This window comes from Choloepus didactylus, chromosome 1, assembly GCF_015220235.1.
Source record: "Choloepus didactylus isolate mChoDid1 chromosome 1, mChoDid1.pri, whole genome shotgun sequence".
Classification (NCBI taxonomy): domain Eukaryota; kingdom Metazoa; phylum Chordata; class Mammalia; order Pilosa; family Megalonychidae; genus Choloepus; species Choloepus didactylus.
Window position 1 is genome coordinate 201,130,624 of NC_051307.1, and position 13,609 is coordinate 201,144,232.

Consider the following 13,609-nt stretch of genomic DNA (forward strand, 5'->3'; position numbering starts at 1 on the left):
ATTGTGATCTGTCAAGCACAAGACAAAGGCAAAGACCCAGGCCTGACAGACTTGGTTGGGGAAAGTAACAATGAACCATTTTTAGATTCTAACAGTTTATTACTAGCATAGCTAGCAAAAGGACAGTAGCCAAATATGCCAGTTCCCCATGGCCTTTCATAGGGTGACACCAAAACAAAAGGGACCAGATGACTGCATCATGAATGATAGGACACCCTCTTGCTGAGGATCCAATTCTAGACTGCACTGGAGTGGTTTTATATTCTGCAGCTATATCCTGAGGGGCTGGGGCAGAAAGCCACATGCCTTCCTGAGGCGGGTTAGATAGGAAAGGAGAGAGGGGAAAGTGACCCTAAGACCCATGACAAAAAGTTCCTTTTGGGACGCACACACCTAGCCACCCCCACACATACACACACACACCTAGCCTTCAGGTCAACACCTGAAAAGAACCAATTAAAAGTGCAGCTCATCAATCCCTTATTAGCATAACCAGAACCCTCCAAGTCCTTAAGATGCAAGAATCCTGACCTCAGAAGTCTTCTCCCCCTTCGAGTGTGTACTTTTGCATTAAACTTTTTGACTGTACACCCTGACTAGTCCTTGTTTGGCTGTACATACTGACTAGTACTTGAATACTTTCTTGCAGCTGAATCAAGAACCTTCAGCCCCTGGTCAAGGTCTTGACTTCTCCAAGAATTCCCGGGGTGCTCCAGCATCAAGCTTATTTAACTATTTGGCTGAACACACTGACTAGTCCTTGAATTCTTTCCTGCAACTGAGTCAAGAACACTCATGGCACCAGTCTTTGGTTGAGGTCTCAATTTCTCCAAGAACTCCCGGGCCTGTCCAGCATCACTCCCACTCATACCTTGTTTTCTGTGGAAAATTATCCTTAGTTATGCCACATGAACACAATATGAGACATCTGACAATGGATGGACCACACAGCCAGTGTTGAAAAGCTTACCCCTTGTGATGGTTAGGTTCACATGTCATCTAGGCCAGGTGATGGTGTCCAGGTGTCTGGTCAAGCAAGCATGGCCTAACCATTACTGCAAGGACGTTTGTGACTAGTTAATAAACCAGACGGCTGGTTTATTAAATCATCAGTCAATTGACTGCACTTGTGACTGATTACATTGACAAAGGGCATGTCTTCTGCAAATGAGAGAATTCAATCAGCTGGATTTAATCCAATCATTTGAAGCCTTTTAAGGAAGAAACAGCAAATCTTCACTTCTTCAGAGGTAGCATCTCCTGGGGAGTTCATCGAACACCTTATTCGGAGTTGCCAGTTCGTTGCCTGCCCTACGGAATTTGAACTCGTGCATCCTGCCCTACAGAGTTTGGACTCCTGCATCCCCACAGTTGCATAAGACACTTTTATAAAATCTCATATTTACGGATATCTCTTGTTGCTTCTGTTTCCCTAGAGATCCCTACCTAATACATCTGGGTACCAGAAGTGGTTCTTGAGAAACAGAATCTTAAAAGTGGGCTTTTACAATTAGTTTTCTACTCTGATTAGATTCAAAGGCACTAATGACTATTTCCAGTAATCAGGATGGTACTGACAGTTCATGGCCTGAGTTCTCAATGGAGATACACAAATTATCACCATCTGATTCTTCTAAACATACTCTTGCAGAAAGCAAGGCTCTGGGTGACAGTAATTTTGACACCTTAACAGAGTATTGCAGAGTTAAGAGGTATAAGGATGTTGGCTGGTTGCTCTTAGATTTGCAACGTAATCTCAACCTCACAGAGTGTCTCCTGTTAAAGTAAAGGCATTGATTAGAAAAGAATGGGATCCTGAAACTTGGGATGGAGACATATGGATTGATAATAATGGCAGCGAAGACATTGGAACCCTGGATTCTGCTGAGTCTTTGCTAGATATACCTGTAATGGTCTGCCCTGAGGAAACAGCTGCCCCCCCACCTCCAGTCTGCCCTGAGGAGACAGCTACCCAACCTCCATCCTGCTTTGAGGAAACAGCTACCCGACCTCCAGTCTGCCCTGAGGAACCTGCCATCCAACCTCCACCTAAAGAGGTTACCCTGTCAGTGCCTGCTAAACCTGTAATCACCTCCCCTGAGGAAGCAGCCCTCACTCACTCCTCTGTCTGGGGAGATTAATCCTGTTTCAAGGGATGAAACTGCAACGGAATGTCCTGAGGTAACTAGCTTGAGGGATACTTCTTTTCATTACCTAACACACCATCACTCTTCTTCAAGACCTATAACTAGACTAAAGTCCCAACAGGCAAGCCCTGAAGGGTGAGGTACAAAGTGTGACCCATGAGGAGTTATGCTATACTCCAAAAGAACTGCATGAGTTTTCCAATGTATATAGACAGAAATCAGGGGAATATGTGTGGGAATGGATATTAAGGGTGTGGGCTAATGGTGGAAGGAATTTAAAGTTGGCTCAGGCTGAATTTATTGATATGGGCCCACTAAGCAGAGATTCTGCATTCAGTGTTGTAGCTCGAGGGGTTAGAAAGAGCCTTAACAGTTTGTTTGGGTGGTTGGCTGAAATGTGGATTCAAAAGTGGGCCAACATTACCTGAGGTCAAAATGCCAGAACTACCCTGGTATAATGTAGAGGATGGGATTCAAAGGCTTAGAGAGATTGGAATGTTAGAGTGGCTTTATCATGGAAGACCTGCCCACACATCCCAGGAGTGTCCAGAGTACACACCTTTTACCAGGACTGTGAGGAATAAATTTGTGAGACTAGCTCCATCATCCCTGAAGAACTCTGTAGTTGCCTTTCTCTGTAGGTCAGATATTACTAGGGGAGCTGCTGTCACTGGGCCGGAATCCTTAAACACAATGGGGAGAATCAGATCCCAAGCTGGCAGAAGCCATGTGGCAGTAGTTTATCGCCAAAGACAAGGTGGGCGTAGCTATCATAATGGACAACAGGCTCAAAGCAGCCCTCAAAATAATTGACTCGCAAAGACTTATGGCATTGGATAGTAGATCAAGTACCTAGAGGTAAAACAGGTGGGCAGTTTACTAAATTCTTGTTTGATCTGTATAAGCAGAAGAATTCTAGGTCAAGTGAACAAAAGTCTAACTTGAATTACAGAAACAGAGAGTCATGGCCCCTTTATCAATTCCCAGACTTGAGACATTTTGCAGACCCAGAGCCCCTTGAATGAGGGGAAGGCTGAGTACCCTTGGAGAAGGACCCTGTTAACGCTGCCAAAAATTTGTACTATTGATCTTCCTCCCAGCCTTCCCCAAGGGGACCTGCAGCCTTTTGCCAGGGTAACTGTGCATTGGGGAAACAGAAATGATCAGATATTTCAGGGATTATTAGACAGTGGCTCACAAGTGACATTAATTCGAGGAGACCAAAAATGTCACTCTGGTCCACCAGTCAGAGTAGGGGCTTATGGAGGTTAGGTGATTAATGGAGTTTTAGCTAAGGTCCTTCTCACAGTGTCCAATGGGTCCCCGGACCCATTCTGTGGTTATTTCCCCAGTTCCAGAATGCATAATTGGAATAGACATACTGAGCAACTGGCAGAATCCCCACATTGTTTCCCTGACTCATGGAGTGAGGGCTATTATGGTAGAAAAGGTCAAGTGGAAGCCACTGGAACTGCCCATGCCTGGCAAAATAGTAAACCAGAAGCAGGAGGTGGGGCAAGGTGGCCGCATAGAGAGGAGTGGAAGCTAAGTAGTCCCCCTGGAACAACTACAAAAAACCAGAAACAACTAGTAAATAATCCAGAATAACTGCAGGGGGACAAACGAGACCATCCACTTATCATACACCAGCCTGAATTGGGAGGAATGCCCAAGAACACAGCATAAAATCTGTAAGTAAAACCTGCGGATCCAAGTCCTGAGACCCCCTCCCCCATAGCCCAAGCTGCAAAGCCTCGTGGTGCCAGAGAGAAGCTCTCTCCCAGCAAGCGAATATAGCTCAGCTGAGCTCCAGCTGGGGTTTTAAGTAGCGAGTGTGAACTGCTCACTCCAGGTATGCAGCCCCAAAAAACAGAGGCTTTGGGTGACGACTGACCTTGGAGAGCCGGAGGGTTGCCTTGGACTGGGTCTGAAGGGGACTATCTGTTTCTTTTTTGGCTCAGTGGAGAAAGCCCCAGTCATATTCAGTTTCCAGGGCTGTGACTTGGGGAAGGGTGGAGACAGCACAAGCAGAGAGTGAGACCATTGAAATGCTAATGACCTCCACCTGGGGGCTCTGTCTTCTCTAGGAGGAAAGGGGTGGGGCCCTTTCCATTCAGAACCAGACCCCAGAGCCTGGGGGAACAGGGCCACACCTCCTCACACCAGTCAAGAATTATAGGCTAACAGGCATCACCTGCTGGGCAGAAAAGCACAGTGACCTGAGGCATCAAAGGCTGGAGCAATTTTCTGAGACACACCCGCAGGGAAACCAGATACTGAATATTTCTTCCCTCTTGGACCTGAGCCTGTTCTGGTCTGGGAAAACCTGATTTGGATAACCAAGGAAACCATGCCTAGACAACAGAAAATTACAACCTACACTAAGAAAAACAAAGTTATGGCCCAGTCAAAGGAACAAATGTACACTTCAACTGAGATACAGGAATTTAAACTAATGCTAAATCAAATCAAAAAGTTTAGAGAAGATATTGCAAAAGAGATAGAGGCTGTAAAGGAAGCACTGGGCACGTATACGGCAGAAATCAAAAGTTCAAAAAAACAACCAGTAGAATATATGGAAATGAAAGGCACAACACAAGAGATGAAAGACACAATGGAAACATACAACAGCAGATCTCAAGAGGCAGAAGAAAACACTCAGGAACTGGAGAACAAAACACCTGAAAGCCTACACACAAAGGAGCAGATGGAGAAAAGAATGAAAAAATATGAGCAACGTCTCCGGGAACTCAAGGATGAAACAAAGTACAATAATGTACGTATCATTGGTGTCCCAGAAGGAGAAGAGAAGGGGAAGGGGGCAGAAGCAATAATAGAGGAAATAATTAATGAAAATTTCCCATCTCTTATGAAAGACATAAAATTACAGATCCAAGAAGTGCAGCGTACTCCAAACAGAAGAGATATGAATAGGCCTACGCCAAGACACTTAATAATCAGATTATCAAATGTCAAAGACAGAGAGAATCCTGAAAGCAGCAAGAGAAAAGCGATCCATTACATACAAAGGAAGCTTAATAAGACTATGTGCACATCTCTCAGCAGAAACCATGGAGGCAAGAAGGAAGTGGTGTGATATATTTAAGATACTGAAAGAGAAAAACCACAAACCAAGAATCCTATATTCAGCAAAGCTGTCCTTCAAATATGAGGGAGAGCTCAAAATATTTTCTGACAAACAGACAATGAGAGACTTTGTGAACAAGACACCTGCCCTACAGGAAATACTAAAGGGAGCACTACAGGGTGATAGAAGACAGGAGTGTGTGGTTTGGGACACAATTTTGGGAGATGGTAGCACAACAATGTAAGTACACTGAACAGAGATAACTATGAATATGGATGAGAGAGGAAGGTGGGGAGCATGTGAGACACCACAAGAAAGGAGGAAAGATAAAGACTGGGACTATGTAACTTGGTGAAATATAGAGTATTCAACAATTGTGATAAAATGTACAGATATGTTCTTTTACGAGGAAGAACAAGCAAATATCAACCTTGCAAGGTGTTGAAAATGGGGAGGCATTGGGGGAGGGATGCAATCAGCATAAACTAGAGACTGTAACTAATAGAATCATTGTATCATGCTTCCTTTAATGTAACAAAGGTGATATACCAAGGTAAATGCAGATAAGAGGGGGGGATAGGGGAGGCACGTTAGACACTTGACATTGGTGGTATTGTCTGATTCTTTATTCTACTTTGATTTAAGGTTATTTTTCCTTTTGCTGCTTCCTAGCTGTCATTTTCTTTTCCTCTTTCTTTTGCCTCTCTACCTTCTTTGACTCTCCCTCCTGCCTTGTGGAAGAAATGTAGATGCCCTTATATAGATAGTGGTGAAGATGGTGAAGACATAAATGTATGACCATGCAGAGAACCATCGATTATTTACTTGGGATGGAATGTATGGTGAGTGAACAAAACCATATTAAAAAAAAATGGGTTGATGACAAAACCTCGAGGGCAATATACTGAGTGAAATAAGCCAGACACATAAGGACAATTATGGCAGAGTCTCACTGATAGGAATTAATTATAATATGTAAACTCATAGACATGAAATATAAAGTGCCAAGATATAGGACGAGGTTTAAGAATGGGGAGTGGTTGCTTAGTATGAGCAGAATGTTCAACTAGGATGAACTTAAATGTTTGGAAATGAACAGGGGTGTTGGTAGCGAGATGTGAGAATAACTAACAGTGCCCAATGGTGTGTGAATGAGGTGGAAAGGGGAAGCTCAGAGTCATATATGTTACCAGAAGGAAAGCTGGAGGTCAAAAGATGGGAATGTATAAAACTGAATCCTGTGGTGGGCAATGTCCATGATTAACTGTACAAATACTAGAAATCGCTTCCATGAACCAGAACAAATGTATGACAATACAATTAGAAGTTAATAATAGAGGGGCATATAGGGAAGAACTATATACCTATTACAAACTATATACTACAGTTAGTAGTATTTCAACATTTTTTCATAAACAGCAACAAATGTACTATATCAATACTAGGAGTCAACAATTGAGGGGGATTGGTTAGGGATAGGGGAGGATTAGAGTTTCCTTTTCTTTTTTTCTTTTTTCATCTTTCACTTTATTTCTTGTCTGGAGTAATGAAAAGTTTCTAAAAATTGAACAAAAATTAAGTGTGATGGATGCACAGCTGTATGAGGGTACCCAGAGGCAAGTGATTGTACACTTTGGATCTTTGGATAATTGTATGGTATCTGAACAATCTCAATAAAAATGAAAAAAAAAAAAACAAAAAAAAAAACAGAAGCAATACCAGATTCCTGGAGGGATTGCAGAGATTAATGCCATGCTTAAGGACTTGAAGGATGCAGGGTAGTGACTCCCACCACATCCCATTCAACTCTCCTATTTGGCCTATGCAGAAAACAGATGGGTCTTGGAGGATGACAGTGGATTATCATAAGCTTAACGAGTTGGTGACTCCATTTGCAGCTGCTGTTCCAGATGCGGTATCATTGCTTGCGCATATCAACACATCCCCGGGTAATTGGCATGCAGCTATTGATCTGGCAAATGCTTTTATTTTTCCATGGGTCCAGGAATCAAGGGGTGGAAATGGGAGTGGCACCACTCACTATCACTCCTAGTGATCCACTAGGAAAATTTTTGCTTCCTGTGCCTACAGCCTTAAGTTCTGCTGGTCTACAAGTCTTAGTTCCAAAAGGAGGAGTGCTCCCATCAGGAGAAACAACAATAATTCCATTGAACTGGAAGTTAAGACTGCCATCTGGCCACTTTGGGCTTCTCATGCCTCTGAATCAACAAGCAAGGAAGGGGATTATAGTACTGGCTGTGGTGATTCATCCTGACTATCAAGGGGAAATAGGATTGCAGCTACACAATGGACATGTGACGTAAGCTGTGTTGTTTATTTCACAGTATTTAAGATATAGAGAATCAAGTTTAAGAGTCTGTGTTACCCAAAGACTTGCACCCTATTCTGGAGAGTTTTAGTGTGTTTCCAGTGGTATGCAGGGCAGCTGAGCATTATATTATATTATATAACAGTGAAATATATGTTATATAACAGCAAAATATATGTCTGTGATTGTGCTCTTTTTGTAGATTAAGTACGGTTTAAGGTGATGTATATAACTGCCAAGTTGACAAGGGGCGGACTGTGATGGTTGGATCCATGTGTCAATTTGGCCAGGTGATGGTGTCCAGGTGTCTGGTCAAGCAAGCACTGGCCTAACCATTACTGCAAGAACATTTGTGGCTGGCTGATAAACCAGAAGGCTGGTTTATTAAATCATCATTCAGTTGACTGCACCTGTGCCTGATTACATCACTGAAGAGAGTGTCTTCCACAATGAGAGAATTCAATCAGCTGGATTTAATCCAATCAGTTGAAGACTTCTAAGGGAGAAAGAGAGTGAACCTTCACTTCTTCAACTAACTAGCGTCTCCTGAGGAATTCATCAACACCTTTATTGGAGTTACCAGTTCTCTGTGTGTCCTGTGGAATTTGGACTCTTACATCCTCACAGTTGCATGAGACATTCTTATAAAAACTTATATTCACAGATAGCTCTTGTTGGTTCTTTTTCCCTAGAGAACCCTAAATAATACACCCCTCTATATAGGAACTCTGTATTTTCTGCATGATCTTTCTGGAAACCTACAACTTCACTAATAAACCAACAACAACAACAAAAACCCACACAAGACTTACAGCACAATGAACCCTAATGTAAACTATGGACTATAGTTAACAGTATAATTATAGTGATATTCTTTTATCAATTATTGCAAAGTTACCACACTAACACAAAGTTTTAATAATGGGGGGGGTATATGGGAGCTCTGTATTTTCTGCATTATTTTTCTGTAAACCTGCAACTTCTCAGGCTAACCAGTTAGAAGCATGTTTTTCCTTCAAAACTGACTTTGACTCACCTCATAAATTATATACTAATTGCAAAGGAGTAAAGCTCCCTTATGATATAAAGATCTGGCAGTTATTAACGACTGAATGACTGAACTCTAATGAATTCTAATAGTGGAATAACCTGACCCTGTGTACATCCTGATGGAATTCAGTATGAAGAACACAGCATCACTTATGAAGTTTTCTTGCCAAAAATATCTAATAAAGACTTTGTATTTAAGTTCCAATTTACAAGATATGCAAGGTATTTACAATGGAACAGTTAACACAGAGGGCAATACAGAAAAAAAGTTAAATACTACGAGAAAAATCCAGAAGGTGGAAACTTCTACAAGGCAACTGGCCTGGTCTCTTCCACAAGTCAGTGTAATGAAAAATAAAGGCAAAGAGATTGTTCTCAATTAAAATTAAAAAGAGCCGTAACAGTAATAAACAAATGTTGTTGGTTTTTTATTAGTGAAGTTGTAGGTTTCCAGAAACATAAAGTTTAGTTGAACCTAGATCTAAGGAAGGGAGAAAAGATCTAAAGCCATTCTAGAAACAATTGGAAAAATATGAATATGAACATGATGTCAGGTGATATTATGAAACTATCATTTTTTAGTGTGATAATGGGATTATGGTAATGTGGGAGAATGTTCTTATTCTTCGAGGCTGCACGCTGAAGTCTTTAAGAGTGAAATGTAACGATGGCTACATTTCAGGTGCTTGATAGTTAAACGTGGCACATAGTTGCCCTGGTGGACAGCACAGCTTTAGTATCCCAGGTCCAGGATCCAGGGTCATCGTGGTCCAGCCCCTAGAAAGCCACTCATTGCCATTTGCTGATGTCCCCTAGACTACAAAGTTTAGGGACCCTCTGCCAGAGATAAATACAAAGCTACACACCAGTCCTGATGTCTACCCAGCATCCACTGTACTCAGGAAGTTCGCAAAAGCAAAATGTCCCACAAGCAGAGTAGTTAGTACATAAATCAGTATATACAACAAACTGGACCCTCTATTAATGAAAATATTTCTATGAAAGGACATTATCAGAACAGTTTTGAAATTTGGAATATGGACAAATTTATCGACATTAGATTGTATTCGTCAATGTTAAACTTCTTGAATATAATGTATTGTGTTTATGTAAGAGCATACCCTTGTTCTTAGCAAATTTACACTGAAATATTAAAAGATAAAAGAGCATAGTGTATGCAATCTACTATCAGAAAAAATAGATTGGGTTGATAGATATAGATAAATAGATGGTAGATACATGTAGATAGATAGATGACAGATAAATGATAAATCAGCAAATGGTGCGAACTTTAACATAGATGACTCTTGATAAAGAGAATATGGGCATTTTTGTACCCTTCTTGAAACTTTTCTGTTAGTTTGAATTTATTGCCAATAAAAAATTAATACAATATTAAGTATCTGCATAAACATTATATTCCTGCTGATTGTAACTTCTGTTACCTTCATAAAAACATGATCCTAAATAGTCAGGCTTGCCTGATCCTGCATCAAACAGAGAAACAGTCTCTTTTCTTTGATGAGAAGGTGAGTTTATTGAAGATGTATCATCAAGGAACTGGAAAAAAGAAAAATCTTTCTAAGACCAGTTTGAAGTGGGAAAGATGACTTTAGCTTTTATAGTCCAAACAGCCAAAGGAATGGCAAAGGTCTGGAAGAAAACAGAAGGAAAAAGGAAAAAGAAGTGAAAGTCACAGGATTCCTTAAAACTGAGCAATGGCCACCTGCTTCATTACGTTTTGTCAGCGTATCCTGTTTTCTGGTAGGCCCTTGTTTCTTTGTTGACCATTCAGGCTTTTGATCTTGTTCTTCAGAGGGAGGAAAGTACTGATATAGTCCATATGGGTTTCTCTCTGCTTTAGGTGGTGTCTTATCCCTACAAGCAGAGATGGGAAAAGAGCTCATTAATGTAACCAGGAACAGAGTGTAAGCTTTTGAGATTAGGTCACAGCAAGCTATGCTAGTAAGGGCTTCAGGTTTAAAGTGAATCAAAGCTGCTTGAGTGGTTTGATTATAATAAGCATTTCTAGCTACCAAAGACTATACTCAGCATTTTCCAGCTAAAGGACTAAACCGAGAATTTTCCCAACTACTCAGCTATCACTTCTAGTCTCATGTTCATATCTAATTCTTGCCCCTAAGACCCTGCCACAGCAGCAGCTTCCCTCCCAAATAATATGTCAATAAGACACTATATTTGTTTATGCTTCTTAAAAAATGTTACATATTTTACACATAAGCAATAATTTTTAGAGAATGAAAGTGAATAATTTTAAAAATTATTTATATAAATTATGTACAATCACACTGACAAACACACCCACACTGACACGTCTGCACATATTCTCACCCCTGCAGACCCACCCCCCCACAGGTACATTCATACAGACACACTTCATATTTGCCTATGCATGCACCCCACTCACACACACACAGCCATATGCCACATACACATCCCAGATCTACACCACAACACATAGAACCATGTGCATGCTTTAGATATCCCTATACACACACACCCCACTCACACATCCCTGCATAACCCCACACATTCCACACTCACTTCTCCACAAACCCATGCACACCTAAACACACAACCCCTATACACATCCCCAGTACACCTGACAGATGTATTACATCCACAAACCCACACCCACACTCCCAGACACAACCACATTCACACACACACATATCACACACATACACCCGCACCACACACATACACACACGTATCTCCAATCCCACAACCCATACCACACGAATTTTTTAGGGAATAATAGGATATGGGAAGTCTATGGAAACATTCCAGATTAAAGAAAGCTAGTGAGACTTCACATTAGCTAATGAGATCTGACCCTAGACTGGATCCTCAACTGGAGGTGAAAAAATATTGTAAAGGATATTATTTTATCAGTTGACAAAATTGGAATAGGATCAGTGTATCATTAAAAAAAAAGTGTTTCCATGTAATTTTATAAAATTGACAACGGTGCTGTGATTATTTAAGAGACTATCTCCATTCTTAAGAAATATACATGAAAGTGTTTAAGGGTAAAGGACCATGATGTATGCAAGTTTCCCTCAAATTGTTCTGAAAAAAAGTTTGTGTGTGTGTGTATGTGTGTGTGTGTGTGTGTGTGTGTAGAAAGAGTAAATGATGAAGCAAATGGAATAAAATGTTCATGATCATTGAATCTGGGTAAAGGAATATGGATGTCCTTTGTACTTTTTCTTCCCGTCCTTTTTGTAAATTCCAAGTTATTTCCACATAAAACTTTTTTAAAAACATCCAGTCCTAATAGTACTACTACTTGGGATTGTTGTATATTCCATATCTCTGTTGCCGACTTGGTCAGGAAAATCTGCTAATGGGGTGTTGTATTTAATGAGGTCACACCTGGAGCTTCTGGCCAGACAGGCACAGCTCTAGGGGGTGGTGGAGGCTGCCCGAGTTCTAATTCCAGCTCTGCAGCCTCAGCTGTAACTTCTCTGTGTCTTGGATTCCTTGTCTGTGACAGCGCTGAACAAGTGCTATCTAATAGCTGGCTCTCAAAATTACGGATAAAAAATTAATGTTGCTAATGCTCAGGAGAAGTGAGAGTTGGCTTTTAGCAAAACAAACAAACAAAAAAACATTAAATAGAGGTGAGATTCAACAGGAATGGCAAAAAGGTGTGGTGCCTCAGGCCAACCCCAGCTCAGTCGGAATGGAGGAGGCCTGGAGGACCCTCTCCCCTCACCGTGCCAGCTGCTCACCTCTCCTTTGGGAGAGGTCAGGACTGGGGAGGAGAGGCTCTTGGTTTTGCACATCCAGGGAAGTCTGCTTGGTGTGGCTGTCCTGCATCTTATTGATCTCTGCCTCAGATGAGGATTCCAGGTGTCTCGCTCCATCTCTACTTGATGGACATTCCCAACACTGTGCCCCAAGAGTGACCAGACTTTCCTCCTTCCAGTGCCTTATCCTCTCCAATTAGGATTCAGCCCCTTTTAAGGTCCTTTGCCTTCCTTGTCTAACCCCAGCATTAGACCAATCCTTTAAAGTGGGCCAAGTTGTCCCAATTTACTGATGAGGAAACTGATAACCTGATACCCTGGCGATTCAAATTGAGGAAGCAGCAGCAGCAGCAACAGCAATGACTCAAGAAACCAAGCCAGGGCCTTCCAGCCAAGGAGAATGTGCTCACCTCACCCAGAGCAAGCACCAATCCTTATTCTTTTTCTTCCCTATGGTTTCACATTCCTACAGCTCCCTTCCACCTCAGCCATTTGGCACTTCCAACTAGGCATGGGACTCTGTCTTCACTGGGAGTCCCACAGGTGGCATCCAGATGCAAGATCCACAGTGGAATGGCTCGTGGCCTCAGTTCCTGCTTTGTACTCTGATGCAAATTATGGAATTGTACAGTTTTCCTCATGAGAATGAGACCTCCAGCTCTTCCTTCAGCTGTCATTTATCAGTATCTGTTACCCACCAGACCTCAGTCAGAGGGTCAGGGTAACACGCTGAGCAGCTTTGCTGACCCAGCTGTAGGTCTATCTCCAGAAAGAACCTGGTCCAGTAGGACAAGCCAAGGCTTTGAAGCCTACCGTGGAAGACACAGCCTGGAATTCCAGATTCCCTCCAGGATGGTGGACTATGGATTTCTATCTAAAAGTACTAGTAAATATCAGGCCTTATAGAAATAGGGTCTTCCCACCCCTTGCACATGCCTCTCTTCTCTCCTTTGTCTACTTTTTAACTCAGATATCTGGGTCAGGGTCACTTTGGTTTCCAGGGAAATCTTGTAAAAACTAGAGATTTTCCATGTTCAGAGATAGATTGTGGTGATGAACGCATAGCTATGTTATCATACTGTGGACAGTGGATTGTACACCATGGATGATTGTATGGTGTGTGAAAGTATTTCAATAAAACTGAATTTAATTAAAAACAAAAACAAAAACAAAAAAAAAACTAGAGATTTTCCAAGTAGAGCTCAGCACCACACAATCA

The 13,609-nt window shown here is 41.7% G+C and overlaps 1 pseudogene; it reads left to right on the top strand.

The window, feature by feature from the left end:
- The first annotated feature begins 10,071 nt into the window (after window positions 1-10,071).
- Window positions 10,072-13,296, top strand: LOC119526798 (annotated as a pseudogene).
- Window positions 13,297-13,609: the final 313 nt, after the last annotated feature.